The sequence below is a fragment of the Panthera onca genome, chromosome E1, assembly GCF_046562875.1.
Source record: "Panthera onca isolate mPanOnc1 chromosome E1, mPanOnc1 haplotype 2, whole genome shotgun sequence".
NCBI classification, from domain to species: Eukaryota; Metazoa; Chordata; class Mammalia; order Carnivora; family Felidae; genus Panthera; species Panthera onca.
In genome coordinates this window covers 5,421,385-5,446,801 of record NC_138352.1, presented here as the reverse complement: position 1 = coordinate 5,446,801, position 25,417 = coordinate 5,421,385, and the positions used below count along the sequence as shown (strand labels likewise).

Below are 25,417 nucleotides of genomic sequence, written 5' to 3'. Positions count from 1 at the left end.
CATATGGGTAGACAATACACAGGGCTGTGCCGTATACCAAGAATGTTAAGTAGCTGGATCTGATGGTGAAAATCCAAATAGATGAATGGCCTAATTCCAACAATTCCTATCCATGAGCCTCAGTCAAATAGATAAGGATTGCTATTTTAAATGGGATACTCCAGTGAGGAATGAACGGCAAATTCCATTTGTCCAGATAACTACATCTATACTCCAGCACAGGCGACAGGTAGTTCAGATCTCCCAGCAGCTACAACCCTGTAGCCCTCTCAGCGAAAACAAAATAAAACAAAAGTCAAATACATTTCGCCTGTGAAAAAGGCAATGGTTGCCATGTAAGCAAACCAAAAGCAAAAGTTACTCTGACATTCCTACATCTCTCACTTCTTCATTTCTTACTCAGCTCTTAAGATAGATGTTGAGAGAGAGAGAGAGAGAGAGAGAGCGAGCTATTTATGGGACAAACTGCCTTTGAAAAACAAACAGAGCGATGAATCATTCTACCACAGCAATTAATTATTAGCCATTCATTATTATACTATAGCTCAACAAATCATCGAAATATTACAAAGAAAGAGTAATATTACGAGAGAAAGAGAGAGCAACCTTTGGGCACAGAGACTAAAGGAATAAAGGACCACAACAAAAAAAAGTCTTCCAGATGTGAGAAGAGAAGGCTCCCTCTTCTCTGACAGCAGCCAGCGAAACAGTTGCAGGGGACACAAAAGCTGGTTGAATTACGCGGTTGGTATACATCCCGCCTTCATTTCTGATAGTGCATCAAATAAAACAAAAATCACAGACACACGCACCAACATTCCATAATTCACTTACTTGCCCATCACTGAAGGAGGAGCCCAGTAAGAGGCCAGAAGTGACTCTGATGAGGTTTGCAAGGCTGCAAGCAAGACTAGCAGAAGAACACCACACACGAGGCATTCTTTGCTTAGTGCTGAAGACCACACTTCAGCAGAGGGAAGCAGAACTGAACAGACTCCACCCTCCCCAGTGCGGATTGCAGCAAACCTCTCTGAGTTTATTGTTCCCAGCAAACCGCCAACTTCACAGAGAAAGAAGGAAAGTGGGTCCATTTAGACACCAAGGCGTGATGTTAATCATTAACTAGACTTGGAAGAATAAATCTATAAAGTAATTCTGGCCAGGACCGCATTCTCCAGCCTTTCTACAAATGCCTCTTTCATTTCTTAAAAGGAAGAAAAACAATACATGGTCAGTTTCCAGCTGTGTTTATTTCTAAGCAATCTGTTCCCCCCGCAAGGCTGCCAACACCTGATGCTAACGTTTAACACGTTAAAAAAAAAATTAGGCAAGGAGACCATACGAATTAATACAGCTAAGTGCCCAAGTATGTTAAGTGGCTGTCTCTTTTGATAGCCTAAAGCAAAAACAAAAACATAAACGTATCAGGAAATAGGCTCTGTGTGATGTCACATGGACAGAACCACCTTCTCTGAGAGAGAGAATTCTGTGTATTCCTGCAGACCTCAACAAACTCTGCCCTCTTACTGGTACAATCTGCAAAGTGTAAGCCTCGTTGGCTTGGCTGGGCATATGCAGTGCTAGATTACATCAGCCTGTATCACACCCGTCGCTTGTTTTCTTTGAAAACGCAGTCCCGCCACACACATACATTTGCAGAAATTCATCTCAAACTGAAGCCAGGGTCGTTACGATCCTGGCCCGGAGCAAAATGGCACTGGAGCCTAAAAGCCTTGCCAAGAGCTCGCAAACATTTCCCAGGCCACAGAAATGTTCGCTAGCTTCGGCCATCCTGAAAATGATGGGGTGTACCAGACCTCTTGCTCGGTACCCACGCGGACAGGCTACGCACAAAGAGCTTCTCTCATGTGCTTTATTACATAAAACAGAAGACTGTGCTCCAGTGCCAACCCAAACAGCAAGAGAATCCCACAGGGTCAACAGAAGGTGGCATCGTAAGGATAGGCTGACGCCTAAATATGTGTCAGCTCGGCCGAGGGCTGGGGGTGCGAGGGGGGGCATGATTATGACGGTTTACGGTTATTGACACAGCTTTACAAAAGGATGGCATGGCTTCCAGGGCCAAATTTATTTTAAAAATCTGTTTCCCCACGTCAGTGGGGTTTCCAGCCAAGTCACTGGCAACCTGGAGGCCTTGGCTGCCCTCTCCTTCATACTTGCATCTAGGCTTAAGTCCCAAGGGTAGCTGGCACTGAGATCGGCAGAGAAGTGTCATTAAATGTTATTGGGGCGCCTGGGTGGCGTAGTCGGTTAAGCGTCCGACTTCAGCCAGGTCACGATCTCGCGGTCTGTGAGTTTGAGCCCCGCATCAGGCTCTGGGCTGATGGCTCGGAGCCTGGAGCCTGTTTCCGATTCTGTGTCTCCCTCTCTCTCTGCCCCTCCCCCGTTCATGCTCTGTCTCTCTCTGTCCCAAAAATAAATAAAAAACATTGAAAAAAAAATTTAAAAAAAAAAAATGTTATTAAATGGCGAGGATCAGACGCAAAGCAACTAATGGAGCAGCGGGAAGGGAGTGCAGGGAAAAGCTGGCTTTACAACAGCGGTAGGACGCCGATGCTCCTGTTCCCCCAAACCCCCGGCTCGCACCCACCCCTGAGGCTCTAGCCGGCATGCCGAAGTTCTTCAGAATTACATAAAATTTAGAGAAAGAAAGCCCAAAAAGCTCGTGTTAAAACACGCAGTCATTTTGATTTCAAGGAGGGAGGTGGATTTCCTGGGACCTTGCCTTTATCTTTGTACTGCCACTGCCTAGAAGGCTCTGGCGCCCTTGTGGACGGGAACCCAAACTTCCACATCCAGCTCTCATATCGCATGGCCCACAGAACCCCCTCCCAGACCTTCCTGAACACCGCTTAAGGGTCACGCATCCAGCTTTCACATTCCAGCATCTCACCTACAATGTGAACCTGACGCACTTTACCGAACCCCCGCCATTTTAGTTTAAAATGTCCGTCCACTCTGTCTCTGTTGGTGGGAATGCAAACTGGTGAAGCCACTCTGGAAGACAGTATGAAGGTTCCTCAAAAAGTTAAGAGGGCTGCCTGAGTGACTCAGTCAGTTAAGCATCCAACTCTTGGTTTTGGCTTAGGTCACGATCCCGTGGTTGGTGGGACGGAGTCCTGCATCAGGCTCTGCGTTGACAGTGCGGAGCCTGCTTGGGATTCTCTCTCTCTCTCTCTCTCTCTCTCTCTCTCTCTCTCCTTCTCTCTCTTCCCCTCCCCCACTCACACACACACACACACACACACACACTCTCTCTCTCTCAAAATAAATAAGTAAAATTTTTTAAAAAGTTAAAAATGGAACTATGCTATGATCCAGTAATCACACTACCTAAAGAATACAAAAACACTAATTCAAAAGGATACATGAACCACTGTGTTTATTGCAGCATTATCTACAAGAGTCAACCTATGGAAGCAGCCCAAGCGTCCACTGACAGATGAATGGATAAAGAAGATGTTTTATACACACACACACACACACACACACACGTACACACACACACACACACACACACACACACACACATATATATATACAATGGAATATTATTTAGCCATAAAAAAGAATAAAATCTTGCCATTAACAATGACATGGATGGAGCTGGAGAGTATAATGCTAAGTGAAATAAGTCAGTCAGAGAAAGACAAATACCATACGATATCATGCATATGTAGAATTTAAGAAACAAAACCAACAAAAGGAAAGAGAAAGAGAGAGAGAAATCAAAAAACAGATTCTTACCTCTAAAAAACAGACTGATGGTTACCAGAAGGGAGCTGGGCAGGGGGGTACGGGAAGAAGATAAGGGAAACAGATGATGGGGACTAAAGACCACACTTATCATGACGAGCACTGAGTAATGTATAGAATTGTTGAATCACTATATTACACACCGGAAACTAATAGATTAAGCCATTTAAAAAACCGTCCACTCTGTCTCAAACAGATCTGCACGACTGTCTTCCACTTCTATTCCTCATACCATGTCTCACAATGTCACATTATTTTTGCATTTATGTATTTACTTCTGCATTTATTACTTATTTAGTATTTATCTTCCCAATAGAAGTTCCATTACGGCAGCAATGCCGTACGATGCCCAGTGCCTGCACATCATAAATACTTGTGGGCTGAATATTTGTTCTTTTCTCAACTGTTTTGAAGATTAGTATTGAATGAGCCCTTCAGAAAAAAAACAAAAATAACAGACTGGAGTAGAAATAGCACAAACTTCAACACCAATAGACCTCATTTTAAATCCCAGCTGTGCCACTTATTAACACGGTGAGCTTGAAAATATGTCTTAAACCCAGTTTCCACACCTGCAAATGTAAGATGAGAGGCTCAGGTCATGGAGGGACTCAGCTGGCACAAATTATGTGAGGATATCTAGCAGGGTCTAACATATAACAGGTGCTCAATATGTACTAGCTTCTGTTCTCCCTTCCATGTTTGTGCTAAAAGTTTTAAAATATGAGCTAAATAGAATGTTCCCTGTATGGGGAGCATGTTTCTTCAGATGTCCTCTGTTCTTCCTCTCTTATGTTATTTATATTAAAACTACATTTTTCAAGATGCCTGGGTGGCTCAGTCAGCGAGGCCTCTAACTTCGGTCAGATCACGATCTCACAGTTCGTGAGTTCGAGCCCCGCGTCGGGCTCTGTGCTGACAGCTCAGAGTCTGGAGCCTGCTTTGAATTCTGCGTCTCCCTCTCTCTCTCTCTCTGCCCCTCTCCTGCTCTCGCTCTCTCTATCTCAAAAATAAATAAACATTAAAATTTTTTTAATTAAAAAAACCTACATTTTTCAAACATCTCGTTGATTTTGAACCATATTCTCTTGGTTCCCACTGACCATGGGAACTATTTCAGCTCTAGCATTCAGGATCTCCGGAAGCGAGGCCTCAGAATCCGTATCTTTTTTTTATAAAGGGCTTACTTTTTTAAAGCAGTTTTAAGCTCATAGGAAAATCGAAGGGAAGGGAAGGCACAGAGATTTCCCATATACTCTCTGCCCCCGTATGTGCATAGCCTCACCAGCATCAACAACCCCCCCACCAGAGTGATGCGTTTGTTACATGTGATGAATTTACACTGATGCATCATTATCACTCCAAAGTCCACGGTTTACATTAGGGTTCACTCCTGGTATTGTACATTCTATGGGTTTGGACAAATGTATACTGACAGGTATACTGATATATATGACATTTACAGATATGCATGGATATCACTACAGTATCATACAGAGTACTTTCACTGTCCTAAAAGCCCTCTGTGCTCTGCCTGTTTATTCCTTCCTCTCCCCAACCCCTGGCAACCACGGATCCTTTTACTGTCTCCATAGTTTTGCCTTTTGTAGGATGGCATACAGTTGGAATCATACTGACTGGCTTCTTTCACTTAGTGATATTCCTTGAAGGTTCTTCTGTGTCTTTTCATGGCTTGGTAGCTTCTTTCTTGTTAGCACTGAATAATATTCCATTGTCTGGATGTGCCCCAGTTCGTTAATCCATTCATCCACTGACAGGCATCTGTTGCTTCCAAGTTTTGCCAATTATGAATAATGATCCCATAATTATCATTTCATAATATTATGAAAAATAAACATCTGTGCGCAGGTTTTTGTGTGGACACAAGTTTTTAATTCCTTTGGGTAAATAACAAGGAGTGTGATTTCAGGATCATATGGTAAGACTACGTTAGTCTTGCAAGAAACTGCCAAACTGTTTTCCAAAGCGGCTGCGTTACATACTTTTTTTTTTTTTAATCTCCCCAAGCGATTGAAGATTCCAGCCAGGGTTAAGAACCCCTTGTCAAGGGTATGTTTAAGTAAAGTGTTTCCTTTTTTTCACCTTTTCTCTCTTCATGAGGACAAGGTCACTCTCCCCTCAGTTCCTGGTCCTTCCCCCATCACCAGTCAGTTCTTTCTGGCCAGTAAGAAATTCCAGATGAAGCTCCTGACCAGGCTCTCTATGTCTTCGAGCCAAAACTGTTAATAATTCACCAAAGTAGACATTGCAAGGAACAAAAAGTTCATCAAGCTACAAACCCTGCTCTGAAAGAGTCCGGGGATAAGAAAACCCAGTTCCTGTCCTATCAGAGGATTACATGACAACTGTCACACCATGAATACACAGGAGTTTCAAAGCCGATGAGGGAAATGAAAAACAAATGGTCTCATGGGGGAAGTGATATTTTAGGTGGTCCTTTGATCACTGGTAGGCTTTAAGGGTACATGAGGATTTATTATACAATAGGTCTTCTTTTAACATATTTAAATGTTTCCATTATAAAAAGTTTTTAAAAAAAAATAATGGGTAGGATATTGACAACCAGAACACAGAAATGCAACAGTGAGGCTCTAAGCAGAGTGAGCATGAGCTCCTAGTGGTGGAGAGAAGGCACTGTGGTATATTCAAGAAAACTGTAAGTTATCTACTTCTGACAAAGTAAAGGATGGTAGTAGAGAGAAAGCTGGGAGCATAGGTTGGAGCCAAAGACTGAAAGCCCAAAACTAATAATCTTTCAATTTCATATTTAAGAAGGGAAGTCAGCTATGTTTTTCAGTGGAGGAGGTCACGTTAGATCATCCACACTTCAGAAAAAAAAAGTAACAAGGTGAATCTTACATCTGCAGAATATTTTGAAACTGTGGGACACACACAGACACAAACAGACACACACACACACCCATATACACACACCTGGGTGTTTTAAGCTTCCAGGTCTCGGCTTATATTTTCCCTGGAAGGTTGCCATCACCTGTCTCTACTGGTCAACTTGAACACTCAACTCAGGCATGTTCTCCTTCTGGGAGACTTCCATAAAAAATAAAATAAAATAAAATAAAAGTAGAATAAATGCTCCTCCTCTCTGCGGTCACAGCAGTCTGGATGTCTCCTTTCCTATACTGATTGACTGAATCCATCTGTTTACCCCTGCCTTGCACTCGAATGCCAACTCTTCAAAGCCACCCACCATGTCCTACCCAGGCACGGGGCAAGCACTAGACCCAAGAAGTCAGAGGCAGAGACCACAGCCATCTGACTGATAAATAAGCTACTTAAACTGTATGGAGGGGGCACCTGGGTGGTTCAGTCGGTTAAGCGTCCGACCGGCTCAGGTCATGATCTCACGGTTCATAGGTTTGAACCCCGCGTCGGGCTCTGTGATGACAGCTCAGAGCCTAGAGCCTACTTCAGATTCTGGGTCTTCTTCTCTCTCTCTGCCCCTCCTCTCTCTCTCTCTCTCTCTCTCTCTCTCTCTCTCTCTCTCTCCCCCCTTCAAAAATAAATAAACATTAAAAAAATTAATAAACTTTATGGAGGCAAAACCCATAGGCTCTGGTAATTTACTGGATTAGAGGTGTGGAAGATCAGAAGATAAGCAGTAACAGCAGTAACACTAGTAGTAGTCATTTGGCTTTTTTACACCTAAATGAAATTAAGTGAAAGAAGAAGGTCAAGGCCAGTTGGGATGGGTGGTGGAGAAGGAAGACAATGAGTCCCAATTCTGACAAGTAAAGTCTAAGATGCTGGGGTGGGGGTGGGGGGACTGTGACAAATTTCAAGCAGACAAATGGAGCTTAAGGTGGGGGGTCGGGGGGCGGGGAATATGCACACCTGGGAGTGACGAACAAAGGTAGAGAGTTGAAAACAAAACAAAACAAAACAAAGTAGAGAGTTGGATGAGAGGCTGAGAAACAAAAAGAACAAGAGAATGGAAGGCAGACAAGGCGAGAACATTTTGACAGAATGAGATGTGAATGAAGCATCAGTGAAACACACAGAGAATTGCTGGATGTACCAAAGAGGAATAAGCCAATGTGTTCAGAGCAGCACCATCAACTCATTCGGAAATGGCCGTATTTTCAAAGAATGAAAGCACTCAGAAGACTCTTCTTACAACCTCAGGTGATCGAAGCTTTTTTTTTTTTTTTCAGACTGGGTTGAACTGAAGCATGTTCTCGTGTTAACGGTTTGATGCTGACTATGTGTTCTTGAAGGAATGTAAAAGCAAATCACAGCCAATGCCCTTTACTTGTGGTCTGGGCCCCGAGTGAAGGTAGGAGGCAGGCAGTGGTTAGGCGGGGAATCCCCAATGTCTGTGCTCATCTTCCTCATTTATGGGCTGCTTCATTCATGAGTCTCTACTGAAAGGAAATGTAGTCATACGAATGTTAAAGTACCACTTTGAAATAAAAATGTGCAAGGGGTTGCCGAGAAATTTAGTGACGTGTTTCACCTTTTCAAAATGGTGCACTAAATTTTAGTTTAGGTTTAAAATTAGCACTCATATTTTAGAGATAAATACTGAAATATCTCCAAATGAAATAATACGGTTGTAGAGTTTGCTTCAAAATAATATGGTGGAGTAGGGGTGGGGAGGGGAGCTATAGATGAAATAAGATTAGCCATGAGTTGGGAATTGTCAAAGCTAAGTGACAGATAACATGGTAATTCATTGTCCTGGGTGCCTGTGAATATGTGGAATTTTCCAAAACATAAAGATTTTATTAAATAGCTACTGAACCACAGAAAATTCTCTTTTAATACTTAAAATAGAGGGATAGTGAATAAGAGGGTTGAATTTCTTTTTTCCTCGGGAGAAATAGATTATTTTCCCCCCTCTGGTCCAAGGTCATACTTTTAATAGCAATGTGATCACCTCCCTTCTAGCCAAGGAAAACTACAGAGGAGTAACTTTGATTCCACCAGCTGCATGAAGGCTGAGATGCAAAGAAATAACACAGGAAAGTCCTTCGTCTATAATCCTTCTTAGAGTGTTAACCAGTGCAGAGTCTATCCTGCCTCTCTCCTGATTTCACCCCACTTCTCCTCTTGAACTACATTCTACCATGATATCATTTACCCATGAAAGAAGGTACACCTTGAAAAGAAGCATCTGATATTCATCTCTGTAAGGATATATTTCATGACCTTATGTGATGCCCTCTTTATAAAGACTCTTAGAAAAAAATATGTGTCATCAATAATTAGAAGAGTTGGCTTCTTCTGTATAATTGATCAATCTCTCCCTGTGGATAACATGAATGTTTTCCTTTGTGCTTCCGTCCTTGGGTTGATGGCTAAAAACCCGGGACACCTGGGTGGCTCAGTCGATTAAGTGCCTGACTTCAGCTCAGTTCATGATCTCATGGCTTGGGAGTTCGAGCCCCACGTCAGGTTCTGTGCTGACAGCTCGAAGCCTGGAGCCTGCTTGGGATTCTGTGTCTCCTTCTCTCTCTCTGCCCCTCCCCTGTTCACACTCGTGTTCTCTCTCTTTCTCAAAAATAAATAAATATTAAAAAAAAAAAAACTTTTTTAAAGCTTAGGGCCAAACTGGGACTCATATTCATATTTGTGCCCAAGTAAGTATTTTCTTTTTTTTTTTAATTTTTTTTTTTTGGAATGTTTATTTATTTTTGAGAGAGAGAGACAGACAGAGCATGAGCAGGGGAGGGACAGAGACAGAGGGAGACACAGAATCTGAAGCTGGCTCCAGGCTCCGAGCTCCGAGCTGTCAGCACAGAGCCTGACACAGGGCTTGAACCCACCAGCCGTAAGATCATGACGTGAGCCAAAATCGGATGCTCAACCAACTGAGCCACCCAGGCGCCCCCCCAAGTAAGTATTTTCTGTTTGTATCTTATCTACCCCTTTAATAACATTTTATCATGGAGCATCTTAGATACACGAGAAAGTAAACAAAACGATTGTAATCAACTCGCATGAACCCATTCCCCAGATTCAACAAATATCAACTCATGGCCAATTTTGTTTCACCTATACCCACCCACCTTCCCAGACAACAAATCATTTTGTACATAAATATGTTACCTAATATCTCCAAAAGAAATTGACTATTAAAAAAAACATAACCACAAAGAGTGTCATCGCATGTGAACAAATAAATAATTTCTTAATATCTACTCAGTGTTCAAAATTCTAATGGTCTCATAAATATCTCAAATAGTGTTAAATTATGGTGTGTTTAAATCAATATCCAAATTAGGTCCATGTTTTATGACTGCTTGATAAAATTTCTTCTGTCTCTCTTCGTCTATAAGCTCCCTCTCCATTTCTTATTATCTGCCCCTCCCTCTACATGAAATTGTTTTGTTGCAAAGATCTGGCCATTTGTTCTATAAAGCTTCCCACTGGGTTCTGCTGATCTTATCCCTTGTTGATTCCCACACTCCTCTGTAAGTTAGAGCTCAATCAGATTCAAACATGACTTTTTTGCTTGGCAAGACTCCCTCACAGGTGACCTCATTTACTTTTTATTTATGCTAAATTGCTGAATTATATGCATCCTAGTAAACTATCTTCAACTCTTAATGGAAAAAGGAAGAAATAAATAAATAATCCCTCAACAACACTTGGTATTCAACAAACTTTTTAATCTTTGTCAGTTTGATAAGTAAACAAGAGTACCTCATTGTTTTTAATCACATTTTTAAAATATTTAGCACAGTTAACAAATATATTAACAAATATTTTTGTATGTCTACTGATATCTGTGTTTGTCTATGAACTGCCCATTCAAACTATATGCTCATTTTTATATTATTATTATTATTATTATTTTATTTATAAGAGAAGACATTGCCCCTTTGGAAGTTTGTATTGCAACACACACACACACACACACACACACACACACACACACACACGATGTTTGGGCTTTTCTCCCCTTTCGATTATACAAAATTAAAAATTTTTACATTCCTTTCTGTCCTCTGCGTTTTTTAAAAACTTTTTAATGTTTATTTATTTTTGAGAGAGAGAGGCAGAGCGTGAGCAGGGGAGGGGAGAGAGAGGGAGACACAGAATCCGAAGCAGGCTCCAGGCTCTGAGCTGTAAGCACAGAGCCCAACGTGGGGCTCAAACCCACAGACCGTGAGATCATGACCTGAGCCAAAGTCAGACACTCAACTGACTGAGCCACCCAGGCGCCCCAGTGGCCTCTGCCTTTTTATAAGGCAAGAACATTGTTTCCTCTTCCCCAAAACCTCCTGTTAGATAGTTGTCCCAATGCCACCTGTTAATCTGTCCCTTTGTTCCTCCATTAATCTTATATACCTTTTTAACATGTATACCTCTTCTATAAGTTCATTGGCTTCCATGTCAAAAAATAATTAAATGTAATGGTCACTGCAGACATCTTCACTTGATCCCGACTTGAAGAAAACTTCTAGCCTTCCACCTTAAAAAAAAGTATGTTTGGTTTAATTCATTCGTAGAAGTATATAACTGTTCACATTTTAGTGAGGGGAGTAGGCTACCAAAGGTTCCCAAGATGTGCCCGTATCCTAATCCTTGGCACCTGTGAATACTACCCTAGTAACACTTTTGCAGATGTGATTAAATTAAGGATTTTGAGATGAGGAGATTATCCTGGATTATCCAGGCGGGCCCTACAGGCCATCAGAAGTGTCCTTATAACGAGAGGAAAGGGGAGGTTCAACTTGCCCAGAGAAGATGGAGGCAGAGACTGGAGTAAGGAAGCCACAGTCCCAGGCATGCCGGCAGCTCCCAGAAGCTACACAAAGCAAGGAAAGGATTCTCTCCCATTCTCTCCCAGAGCCTCTGGACGGAGCCTGGCCTGCCCACACCTTGATTTCAGACTTTGGCCTTCAGAAGTAAGACAGAATAAATTTCTATTGTTTTAAGCAACCAAGTTTGCAGTAATTTGTTACAGCAGCTGCAAGAAACTAATACAGCGAATTATTAGAAATGGACACTAAAGTTTATCACATTCTCTTTCAAAACTTACCCAGTGTCTCTCTCCTACCACACCCAAGCTGCCCCACTCTCTACCAAATAGGTTTCTTACTTTTCTGTCTTTTCCCCTTCTTTTCCCCTTCATTTTCATTCCCTTTATTTCCTTATTAACTGCTTCTGCTGCAGGACTTCCAGAGCATCCTGTGATCCTACAATCCTGGTGGTCATAGAAACACCTAGAAAGCCTTGACAATAAAAGGGGACAAAACAAGCGACACTGAGAAGCTAACTGCAAACTAGAAGGAGTGGGTATGGGTAGACGGAGCCATCCCACTCCTTGGTGGATGCCCTTCGCTGGAACAAGGAATGAATGCTGAACTGGAAGGCTTCCAGTTCTAACTGGATGCCATCTCAAAGGAAAACTTCTAAGAAATGCAGCCCTTTCTCCAGGCCTGTGGCTCATTCTGGAATCCCTTATGCCCCCTGCCAACAAGAAACAAGAATGTAAAGAAACCGTGGCCAAAACAACATCAAAAAACTATGTCAGGATCCTTCACCGTGCAACTCTAACCTTCCAGCCTGGAAAAAAAAAAAAATCAGTATAATCCTTTGCACTAAGGTTGCTTCTGCAATGTCTAAGTCACCTTTGTTTTCCAGGGAGGATGGTCGGTCTGAGAGTCCTGTTTTGCAAACCATAGTCAACGTACTCTCCTGGCTTAGTGCATTTTCCCCTGGGCACACTCCTCGGTAGAGGTTCACGGCGGTCAGTTAAAAAACAGAGACCAAGAAATAGCTTTGAGAACACCACGAAATTTAAATGTGATTTTCCAAGACGAGAATGCTAACATACAAAAGCAATCAACTTAATTCCAAAGCAGAGTTCTTGATGTGAATCTACTCGTATTTCAATACTATGTCAGGCCTGTGGGACCCTTTAGGGAAAATTCCACAGTGCCATAGAAAGACTTCAGGCCCTCAGTTTCTAACTCTGGATAAGCCATTGTCACCGTAATTAACAATTATTGCTTCAGGCAGCACTATAACTCAAGGTGTCAAAAAAAGTGGAGTTCTCTAGTCTTGGGTAATAAGTCTAGAAATTGTTCCAGGCAGTCAGTCACCGTGAAACATGTAAATCAGTTAATGTCCAAGACTCAGGACCCAAAAAAGTATATAACTTCCTTACCGCACCAAGAGACTGTTCCACCTACCCACGTGATCAGAAATGGGAGTGAAACGTGTAAATTTAAATAGACTCTGTGAGGTCTCTTACACCGTTCTCTATACAACTTCCCCGAGCCAGCTTTAATGGCTCGTGAGAAGGTATTAATCTAAGCCTCATCCTTAAAATGGGAATATCTGTATCTCACCTTGGTGGAATGACACAGGCTAAGCAAAACATATGCAGGGCCAGTGGATACAACTGTGTTGGATAATTGAACGCTGAAAATTGCCATGTCAAGCTACTCTACCATTTTTGGCAGGTGCATTCTTTTTTTTTTTTAATTTTTTTTAATGTTTGTTTATTTTGAGAGAGAGAGAGAGAGAGAGAGAGAGAGAGAGGGATGGAGGGAGGGAGAAGCAGAGAGAGAGCATCCCATGCAGGCTCCGTGCTGTCAGAGCAGAGCCCGACGCTTGGGCTCAAACTCACCAACCGTGAGATCATGACCTGAGCCGAGATCAAGAGCTGGACGCTTAACCGACTGACCTGCCCTGGGGCCCCTAGGTGCTTTCTTATTAACAAGTAACTGCTCATTAGAATAATAATAGCAACTAATATTTATTGAGAATTTATTACATACAGGCGTGGTGCTCAGCTTCACACATAAGCTCTTAATTTAATGATGAGTACGACTGCATGGGATGAGTATTACTTATTCCATTTCAAGGCCCTTGTCCAGACACGTGGAGCTTTACAGATGTGAGCAGTCAGCTTTCCTATTAAATATAATGATATGCAGTCCTTCAATTGCAATTACTTTTCGTCTCAAGTCTATTTCCATTAGCTCGTAGAGGGATTATTGCCGACCCGTGTCCGGGCTCTCCCTAAAATCTGGGATCCGAAAGTAAAAGTTCTGGGTTAAATCCCCTGTGCAGACTTTCTACCCCGATGCCCAGACTTCTTGAGATAACACACGTAGGTTACAAAGCTGTTTACCAGGAACCACTGTGACCTGACCTAAGGCCTACCAGGAGATCAAGGCTCAGTCGAAAAGCTCTATTGTCATGAACTTTGTCCAAGATATTTTATTTAACCCTTCTGGACTGTAGTTCCCCTGATGCTGAAATGGAAAATATTCCATCGATAAAACTAGCTAATCTTCTCATTAAATGGAGCTCTGGTATTTGGAGGAACACGATACCAGTTTCATAGACAATGTCATAAAGTTGTCTACCGTGTGATAGTTCTGTGGTATGTTCGTAGACCAGCACTCCTTCCCTAAGGGGGTTCTGATAAAATTGATAAGCCTGTCTCCTACCTGACATAAATTGCTTTAATGGGAGGCTAATGGCCAAGTGGCTATTTAAAAGCTGTCACTATGGCTTCTGTTTGCAAAACACTGTGTTAGTGCAACTTGGGCTGTGCGGGGACGCCCCTCTCTCAATACAAAAAAAAAAATGGTGGGTGGGGGGCTTTCAGTCCATTAATGGACTCCTTGATTGGCTCATCCTGATGGTCATCTCAGCCTGATGTTTCTCCCATTTTACCAGAAGATTCACCAGTTCTGGGCTGGACTAAACACTCAAGGTCACCGAAACCCTTAAATCTGATCATATTCCAAACACCTCAACACTCAACATAAAATAAATGCACAAAACTAAATATATTCCAACCAATACCTTGGGGGAATTTTCTATGATGGAAGAACTCCTGCCTCTGAGTAACTGTGGTACTTTTTCTCCAGGAAACTGTCCCCTTCTGCAGTGCTTAACAAATAAACCAACCAACAATCAACACTCTCTCTGCATCTGGCCACATAACCAGAATGAGAGTCCACTAGGGGTTGTTGGGCCTCTGGAACAATGCCTGGGAAAACCATTTGGAAAATCTGCTTTCCATCTTGCTGAAACCCCATTTCTCTCTCACATCCGTAACTGTCCTAGGTAGGATATGCTCTAGACTTAATTTTAGCACAGGACTCCCAACTCTGTAACTCAATCTCTTTGTCAAAAGGACACATCAATGAAAACAGGAAAATACACAGACTTTGCAAAAAAAAAAAAAAAGGTAACTGTGGGCGGGGAGACAACACATAGTATATTGAGGAAGAAATAAGAATCTAAGGGAAGTTTGGGAGTTTGGGTTCTTTTGTGCATTTGTTACCACTTTCTAAATATGATGGGAAATTTGAGCAGCTGTCTAGCTGAGAAAAGAAGCCAATGGGGAAAGAGACAAAGAGGCCAGAGAAGTACACAGAAATGATGGGGCAAAATTCCCAACGGGCAGCGTGGGATCAATAGCACAGTGGAGAAGGCTGGACTCAGAGAAAGGAGTGGAGGGTCTCTCTTTACCATAAGAAGGAAGAAGGGCATAAATAGTGACAACAAAGAGAAAATTCAAGGGGCGCCTGGGTGGCTCAGTTGGTTAAGTGTCCGACTTTGGCTCAGGTCAGGGTCTCATGTTTGTGGGTTCAAGTCCTGCAACAGGCTCTCTGCTGTCAGCACAGAGCCCGTTTTGGATCCTCTGTGCCCCTCCCCGCAACCCCTTCCTCTCTCTCAAAAATAAATAAACATTTAAAAAAAAAGAAAATTCAGTGTGAAGGGAAGTTGAGAGAGGCACTCCGTATTGACGTATAACAGGGTGTTCTGCCAAGATTTCCCATGGGGTCCTAGGAAACACAGAGCCAAGAAACATTAGAAACAGCCAGAATAGGTCGGCAAAGAAGTTCCTGTAGTTTCGAGTGAAACTTTACCACATACCCTTGCAGTATATAAGCTCCCGAGGAAGTAGCTAATGAAAAACATAAGGGAACATTCCAAAAGGCCACTCAACTATGTAAAGCTAAAGTAGGTGTGATCTATAACTTCCTTATTTCCTCCAAGAACCTCCTCCATTCCAAAGTGGCTCATCATAAAACCTGGAAACAAACGAGTCAGAAGTGGTGCTCAGCTCAAGAACTATCCATGAGTCTCAAAGCTCACACGTGGGGAGTATGTTGTATATTTCATCCTTCTAGAAAATTCAGCAAGTCTGTTATTAAAGAGCTCGAATTCTTTAAAAAATTTTTAATGTGTTTTTATTATTTTTGAGAGAGGGAGAGAGACAGAATGTGAGTGGGGGAGAGGCAGAGAGAGAGGGAGACAAAGAATCTGAAGCAGGCTCCAGGCTCTGAGCTGTCAGCACAGAGCCCGACACGGGGCTCGAACCCACGAACCGGGAGATCATGACCTGAGCCGAAGTCAGTCACTTAACCGACTGAGCCCCCCAGGCGCCCCTATCTATTTAAATTGTACAATTCGAGGGGCGCCTGGGAGGCTCAGATGGTTAAGCATCCGACTTCGGCTCAGGTCATGATCTCCCGGTTCGTGGGTTCGAGCCCCGTGTCGGGCTCTGTGCTGACAGCTCAGAGCCTGGAGCCTGCTTTGGATTCTGGGTCTCCCTCTCTGTTTGCCCCTCCCCCACTTGCGCTCTCACTCTCTCTCTTTCAAAAATAAATAAACAACAAACAAACAAACAAATAAATAAATTTGTACAATTCGATGGTTTTCAGCATACTCACAGACTTGTGCAGCTATCACCACAATCAACTCCCTAATATCTCTCATCCACAAAAGACACATCATACCCATTAACCATCACGGCTTATTTTCCTCCAAGGCCATCCCTCCCTCTGGTCCTAGGCAATCACTAGTCTAAATTCTGTCCCCGGAGACCTCCCTATCCTTGACGCTTCGGATAAATGGAATCCTACCCTCTGTCGCCTCCCCCTTGTGTGCCAAAGACTGTGTTCTCTGAAGCTAAATGCTTTACTGTGTCTCCCAATGGTCTCAGTCTCCACAAGCTGTTGGGCCCAAAGCTTTGCTCTGCAAAGCTTGAAAGTAGGACGGTCCCAGGGGGTAAGGCTGCGCAACGAGTCGCGTTCTCCCTGTGTGCCAAGTTGCAAACAGGTTGAGGCTGGTGGGAAGAACGGAATGTCCCATGACAAAGAGGAGGGGCACAGAGAGAGTCACAGGCAGCAGGAGGAGCTGCCCGTGCTGGGGAACGAAAGTGAAAGAGCATGAAGGAGCAGACAGAAATGCAAAATGCTAGGAAGTGAGACTAAGTCCTTCGGCATGCTTAGCTTTCAAGACTAGAAGCCCCGTGAAGGGCTGGACTGGGTCTTGCAAACGATTTGATTCTTACATGTTGTAAGCAAATAAGAGAACATTCAGTGTGGGGATATCAGGTTCACTCTCCCGATCCTCCGGTATCGGGGAGGGCGGGGGGAGAGCAGGCAGCCAAGGATGTGTACAAAGCGATGTTATGGAAGGTAAGGGCACGTGTCCCGGGCTTGGCTCCCCAAATATTATCACGGTCAGTCAAACCCTGTTACATAAAGCTCCAAGAAACTGTTCAAATTCTCCGGCGGTACTGAAATTCTGTAATATTTAAGACTGCCTGGAAAAAGTAAGCCGTTAACTGGGGCTAAGCCTTTTTTTTTTTTCTTTTTTTTTTACATATCAAATAAGTAGCTCTGGCTATGGGATTAGCTCTCTTTCCACAGACAACGCAACCTGCTCGAAATATTTTGGCAGAGGCTGGAATCACTGGAAACACCAGGCTTCCCGCTGAGTATTTACGTGACCACATGCTTTTTCAGTGATCTAAACACTTTTACAAGCACAAGTTGAAACACAGCTTGCTCTGACCTTGGGAGAAAAGTGGAGACACGAACACTCAACAGGTAGCTCAGCTCAAAACCCTTCCCGGAGTCTTTATACTCAGAGCCTAAGAAAACTCTGCTCTGTGGTAGCTGGGTAGCTGGCCGACGGATGCCTCCCAGCTGGCACTGGCACAACAGGGGCCAATGTCTTACCCAAGGGGCCACGTAAGCTAATGATGTCACCAAGAAGGGAACTGAAGAGATTAACACATGGCGCTTCCGTTCATTCATCCTCCCCTCAAATATCTACTCGGTCCCTACTACGCATCGGCACCAAGCTATGCCTTGAAAGTAAGACAGTAATCAGAGGTAGCCCCCTGCTCCCGCCCACCCCACTCTCCAGTATGTCTTTTCTGGAATGATGAAGTTACACTGGGATACTCCCAGTGGCTCCAGGAAGGACAGAACTATGGTCACTTCCTACATGCCCTAAATGAGCCAGGCGGTGGGGACAGGAGAAAACCAGGCAGCCCCTGTGGTTAATTCCCAATGTTTGAGGAAGTCTGTCTCTGCCTCCTTCCTAACTGCCAGCCAAGTATAATTCAAATTACTCAAGCTGGCATTCAAGAGCCTTCCCTAGTTGTGCTGTCTACTCCTGCCACCTCTAAGAAGTAACTAAGACCCAGCCTAACAGAAGTCATTGCTCTTTCCTTGAACACACCCAACCTTGGTCTTGACCCTTCCTCTGGCCATGCTGCTCCTGCTCCCTGTGCAGTGCATACACACAGTCCTCGAAGAGCTGCCCACGAAGAGCTCTTCTGCCCACGTTTTGGTCCAATGACTTCTTCTTACCTACTCATCCCTCACCTCCCATCTCCTTCCCTTCCCCTCCACCCATAAGACTAAAAAGCTATCCGTGGATCTTCTGCTCTGCACAGGCAGGAGGTAGGTCACCAACATTTACCCCAGGCCCAAAGCGAGGAATTTAACCGATATCACCCTCTGCTAACCCTCCCGAGTGCCTAATGATTTGTTGTCCTCAATGCACAGCTGAGAAACTGAACTTTAGAATGGTTAGGTAAATACTCCAGGGCATCACCGCTAGATAAGAGTGGAGCAGATTGTGTTCTGCTCCAATCCTGAACTGCCCTCACTCGCCCGTTTGGAGTGCAGTGCATGCAGAGGACAACTCGAGCCCTGCCCCCCTTCCCTGATCTGGCTTTCTAGTTCAGCCCAGGTTCTGGCCACTTCCACACTGATGCGACCTGGCAGTGCCTCATCTTTTATTTTTTAAGATGTTTTCTTTTTTTTCATATTTATTTATTTATTTTTGGGAGAGAGAGAGAGAGAGAGAGAGAGAGGCACGCAGAGGGAAGAAGAGAGAGAGAGGGAGATTGTTCCAAGCAGGCTCTGCGCTATCAGCACAGAGCCTGACGCGGGGCTTGATCCCACAGACTGTGAGATCATGACCGGAGCTGAAATCAAGAGCTGGAGGCTTAACCGACTGAGCCACCCAGGAGTCCCAACAGTGCCTTATCTTTAGTTGCACCAGATGCCCTCTTCCCGTCTCTGGATTCCTACTCTCAGAGTTCTCTGGCTGACGGAATCCGCTGGGCTTGCTGACGTGCAGAAGCTGAGGTCAAAGCCTGTGGGGCCACCTGCGATCAGTGAACAATGATGGACAGGAACTGAGGAATAAGCCCTTTAGTCCCATGGGCACGGGGTTCTGAGATACATTTCTCAAGGCTCTTAGAAGATCCAATGGTATTAAACATCAGTTGCCCCAGCAGTGACTGCTGCACGGGCTTTTCCCTCCCTCCCTGTCCCGTCTACCTTGTCCATCCCATTGACTGTGATACGGGGACAAACACGTCTCTTGCACACAGGCGTCTATTTCGGGCTCTGCATTCAGAGGCGGCAGGTAGCAGAACTATGAGCCAAAGCAGGGGAGAACTCAGCCGCAGTGCAGGCTGTCAGTCTGCCCTGCCCCTCGGGCCACACGAATCAGAGATGCCACGGTGCTTGAAGTGCCTGGGAAGGACGCATGTCTCACCTGTGGATGTCAGCTAGCTTCCTCTTCTCAGTCACTCCGGTGCCGGCACAATGCACCCATGAATGGCCTGGCCCTGGTGGCAGGGATGGAGGCTACGCATGGGCCCAGCAGTGTGGGCTTCCTCTGACCAATGACATAGCCATTGCTCCTGCTAAATGTCCAGCCAATCAATAGCAGAGACAGACGCTAATCCCTACAGTATACCTTCAAAGATGGCAGCCGGCCCTTTGGTGGAGGGTTGATTTTAACCTACCACTTCTACCCTGGAGGTGAGGAGGGGAGAGTAATTCATGGTTACTGGAACTCATGCCCACCGACTCCAAATATGGGTTTGCCTTCTCCGCGAGCACAGTATCCAAGGACCTAAGAAAGCCTAACCTACCAGCACGGTATGCCACATCACATTGTTGCAGACCAAGGGACTGATTTATGTCAAAGGAGGTATGACAATGGGTGTATGACCGAGGAATCCACTCGTTGGATCACGAACCTCATTGTTCCAAAGCAGCCAGCTTAACTGAATTGTGAAATGGCCTTTTACTCAGGAACCAGCAGAGTTAGGGCAGTAGCACACCGACAGCCTGGTCTTCCAGTGTCACCTGAATCCGTGCCCCACCCCTCGAATTTCTGGAAGGAAACTCGTTTGCCTTCGGAGTGGGCAATGGCGTTGAGATCTGAGGGCGAGGAGTGTTCACTGTTACTTGAATATCATCTCTTCTTGGCCATTTCGCCAATCAGAGGTGGGAAATATATAAATGTGGGTACATACACACACCCATGCGTTAAAAATAAACGTATGTGGGGCGGCCGGGTGGCTCAGTCGGTGACGTGTCTGACGTCAGCTCAGGTCATGATCTCATAGTTCATGAGTTTGAGGCCTATATCGGGCTCTCTGCTGTCAGCACAGAGCCCGCCTCGGATCCTCGGTCTCCCTCTCTCTGTGCCCTTCTCCCACAGTCTCTGCCTCTCTCAAAACTAAATTAACATTAAAAAATTAAAAATACGCACACGTGTACATCCGTACGTGAACATACGTACGTACATCCACGCGCAGAGCTTAGAAGTCATGAATTCGTACAAAGGTGGCCAGTTCCAGTCCATCCGCCCAGGGTTCCTGTTGCTTTCTCTCATTTGCTCAGTCCTATAACACATCTAAAAGAGTGTCAAGGCAGCTGCCTCCATACCATTGTGTGTTTTTCATTTTAAGAGTAAAATTTTAATTTTGACACAAAGCTCCCCAGCAGAATTTCACTCCTGCTTTATTTGCCAGCAAAGCATCACACCCATGTCAGAACCAATCTCTGGCAAAGGACGTGGGACCACCATGATCGGCTTCGACCAATCGTCCTCGCCACACCTCCACTCCTGGGGCTGGGGTCAGGGTCTCTCCTCAAGTGCATGGTCACATGGAGGACGGTGAGATACCTCAAGAATATAGGGTTTCTAGTAGGCAGAAGGAAGGGGGCCGTGGAGTATGGATATTAGGGAGGCAACCAGCTGTATCCGCTATATTAACCTACAATCCATAGAGCGGACGAAAATCCTCTGAAAATCCTCTGAAATAATATGCAAACTTCTTTGTGTGCGCACATGCGTAGTTTTCCAGGGAGAGGATCCTCGGTCATCATCATTTCTCAGAGGGCTCAGGTGCCCAAGAAAAGACTAGAACCATTTGATTTTAAGCTGGCAGGAGCACCTGGATGGTTCAGTTGGTTAAGCGTTGGACTTTGACTCAGGTCATGATCTCGCCGTCTGTGAGTTTGAGCCCCGCGTCGGGCTCTGCGCTGACAGCGTGGAGTCTGGAATCTGCTTCAGATTCTGTGTCTCCCTCTCTCTCTGTTCCTCCCCTGTTCATGCTCTCTCTCTCTCTCTCTCTCTCTCTCTCTCCCTCAAAAATAAACATTAAAAAAATTTTTTTTTTTATACTGGCACAGTCTTCATCTTCCATTTACGTGGCACAAGAGGTTTCCAGGAACTTAGACCCTAATTCAGAAAATGCAAGGGTTTCCCCAATCTCATTTGCTACATTCCTGCCCCTAAAGCAGAAATCAGAAAACTGCACGGCCTTTGTCAAAATACAAATGTTTGTCTCAATTTGAGTCCTCCTAGAGTTCGTTCCTAGAGACGGACTTTTCAGGCTTCTAGGGCAATTAAGGGGCACTAAATCTCCTCCACATTAGACATGCTGGCTTTAAACTTCCAGTCTTCTAATGAAAAAAGGGGACCACGCAGGAGTCTCCAAAGGAACAAAGGGAGCAGAAGTGCAAACCGCCATAAAAGAAGAGAGTCTGTGGTTTAGGAGCCAAAGAGCAAATGTCAAGGCAGCTTGTCAGTGTCAGTGTGTTCTCAGGATTTTATCCCATTGACCCCAAACGCAGCGTTCAGTGTCCTAGACCAAATCTGGGGCAGCTGTGGTAATAGAAAGAGCTCCCCAGTCCAGAGCTTTAATCCTCTAGGGTTCCTTCAACGGTTGTATTTATCTGTCCCAAAGAGCTGAATACAAAGAGGGGCAGCCACTGCAGGATCGGGGGGGGGGGGGGGGGTGCATTAAAAAGCATATGCCCTTGGGTGTGGCTCCTAAATTTTTGCCAGGCAGACAACTGCTGTGCAGAGATGCAATCCCAGATTCTAGATCCAACGTAGCCATCTTGGTGACAGGGTGACCCTATAAAATGACCATCCCACATGGACACTCTGGAGGACGAAGGAGGACACTGCTAATGACTAAAGCAAGGCATGCAGGGTGAAGGAGGGCAGTCCCAGCACACCCCACTCAGCCGATGCTTCCTACCACTCTCCTCCACTGTCCTCTCTGCGTTCCTGCAGCCCCCGCGTGTCCCGTACATTGTGTTTGGCATCACGGAGAATAAAAAAGAAATTAAAATAAAATAGCATATTATGGGGGCACCTGGGCGGCTCATTCGGTTAGGCGTCTGACCCTTGATTTCGGCTCAGGTCACGATCTCGCTGTTCGTGGGTTCAAGCCCCGAGTCAGGCTCTGCGCTGACAGGCCCGGAGCCTGCTTGGGATTCTCTCTCCCTCTCTCTCTGCCCCTCCCCTGCTCATGCACTCTCTCTGTCCCTCTGTCAAAATGAATAAAGTTAAAAAAAAAAAAATTGCGTATTACGGCGTACCATAATACACCACACCATGTTGTCCTTGCGCGCAAGGGGTCAAGCTCTCTTCATTCTAACGTTACTCTGTCTTGAACACGACCATCGTGGTAGGCTTAAAACCAAACTTAACGGACACTCACTCTGCTCTAAGGCATTATAGGACCATTTGTAGGCTTTGGTTTTTAAATCTTATATCCAAGTGACTCACTGGACTATTTTGGTCTTGGGAACGAAGCTGCATTCAAAAAACCTTGCTGCAATCCCACATACCAGGGTAGACAGAGGCCCTCCTGACAGAGGCTACAACATCCGCCTGAGGTCGGGGCATCAAACAGATCTGACCAGGTACTCACTGCAAATCTCTTGAGCCCTGATCATATTTTTACACTTTATTTTTTTTCTCAATAAGTTTATTTATTTTGAGAGAGAGAGAGAGCGAGTACGTGTGCAAGTGGGGAAGGGGCAGAGAGAGAGAGAGAGAGAGAGACAGAGAGACAGAGAACAGAGAGAACCAGGCTCCGCACCACCAGGGCAGAGCCCGATGCGGGGCTCAAACTCACAACCCATGAGATCATGACCCGAGCCAAAGTCTGACACTCACCCAACTGAGCCACCCAGGCGCCCCCATATCTTTACGCTTTAAATCGCCTCCACATACTCTCCTGGATCGATAATCATTTACAATCACTACTTCATTTTCTAGTTCTCTTGGCTAAAAAATATTTCAAGTCTGGGACTCCTGGTTTCTTCCTCTCATCATTGGGCCAAAATAAAAAGTAAAAATAAATTTAAAAAGCTAGCTCACCCCTGACGCTTAAAGAATAATAAATTACTCATTAAAATAAACACCAAGGATTTTTCCGAGTTTTCAAAGGTAGAAAATATTTATTTGAAAAGTTGGAAAATGAGGGAAAGTATAAAGAAGAAAATTGAAATTGCCCAGATTCCACCACCAAGGCTAAACCGTTGTTACTATCTTGGTGCAATACTTTGGGGTCATTTTTGCACACAGATAGATCTACGAGTTCATAAGCTTCCATATATACGGCATTTTCTCACAAACTTAAGACCATACCGTGTGTGTGATCTTTAACATTGTTCCCGTCCCTCGGCATTTCATTATGAATATTTTCTGCAGACATCGCTCGTCTTCTTTTTAAATCTCGTTTCGGTTGCAAAATCCTCCATTCAAAGCCCTACAAACACTGGCTGTAAAGAGGAATATTTATTTGTAATTGTGAAGTGACCAACTGCATAGCTGGCATGCCTTTGTAGCACATGTGAAACGTGTTTGGCTCTTTAAAAAGAACAAGTTGACGAGTGATATGCTAGGTTACCCAGTTTCACAGAACTTGAAATCAATCCACTTAGAGCACCACCAGCCTCCGAGACGGATACAGAGCTTAAAATCACGGTGGCATCAGACTACCTTCCTCTAAAGGCTGTTCAAGGAACAGAAGGGCATGTTCTAGAAAGGAAGACTTGCCAGAGACCCAGCTTCTAAAGAAACCTATCATTTTTAAATCATACAAAATAATCTATCTACACATTTTTATGCTTTCGACAGGCTTTGCAACGTGCCAAATAATAGTGATACAGAGGTTACTAAGCCATCGTCTTCCTCTGGAGGACTTCAGAGCCTCCAGGGTGATGCAGAATTAAAGCTGGGACTTGGAATGCATGTGGCTGCTGGGATTTGGCTGCGGAGACTGGGCAAACCAGTCATAACACGTCGGTGAGAAGCATAACGACGGGTCAGGTAGATTTGATTACATTGATTATTCTATCCTGCTTCGATATTGGTTGATACACATTCCATCAGTTTACCTGCTATGATGCTGGTAAGTTCCATGAACATTTCGAGCTGTTTATACGTGCAGGCACCGTGCTAGGTGCTACAGATACAGCGATGAAAGACACATGCCTCTCCTCAACGAACTCCGATTTTAGTAGAGGTTACAGATCTATCACACATAATTATATTAGGAGTATAGCAGTGTCACCAGGGAGCTCTGAGAGAAACTGAACAGCTAACCAACCTGGGTGAGGGGGTGGCTCAAGGCTGGCTCCTGGAGCATTGGAGGTGGGAGTAGCAGGGGGTCAGGTAAAGTTAGGGGAGGCAAGGCATTCCTGTGAAGGAAGTAAGCAAACATGAAGTCAAAAGCAGACAGGTGTGGTGTGTCCAGAGGGTTCTAAGGAGCTGGGGAGGCTACAGTGTAAAATCCTATGCAGAGTGCCAGGCAATGAAATTAGAGAGAGGCAGGGAGAGCCACTCAAGGGTTTGAAGGAACCAACTGGTGTGGTCACAGTTCTGTTTCAGCTGATGACCCTGCTTCATACTTCACTGAAGAACCGGAAGGTAAGAGATGGGACTTCATTTGTCTCGTCACCGTGTCACAAAGCTTCCTCTTCTACTTTCTCTATACAAAGGTTGGCAAGTCCCTCCCATCAAAGGCCAGATCCACCACTGGGCTCTGGAACCACCCCAAGAAGGATTCCAGTGCTTTAGATATTCCCTCCCTGATGATATTCCCCAGTATCCCCAGCATGCTACTCTTGCCCGGTTTATTTATATCAGTCAACAGCCATGCTCTTCTATCTGCCCTAAAAAATGCTTCACTCCATTCCACATCCCCTCCAGCTATAATTCCAGTTCTCTGAAGAGTTGTCTACATACGCGTTGTTTCTACTTT

At 44.6% G+C, this 25,417-nt stretch overlaps 1 protein-coding gene across 2 annotated transcripts in view; it reads right to left on the bottom strand.

Moving 5' to 3' along the window:
- The window catches only part of MAP2K6 (mitogen-activated protein kinase kinase 6), a 121,574-nt gene that overhangs the window by 46,252 nt on the left and 49,905 nt on the right, over window positions 1–25,417 (bottom strand). Inside the window, exon 1 of one of the 2 annotated variants that reach the window (XM_060645565.3) lies at window positions 835–1,188. The exons of the other annotated variant lie outside the window; for it this stretch is intronic. The gene's annotated coding sequence lies outside the window, so the exon portion shown is untranslated. Of the gene's footprint in view, window positions 1–834; window positions 1,189–25,417 lie in introns of those variants that run through there. 2 annotated transcript variants of the gene reach the window in all.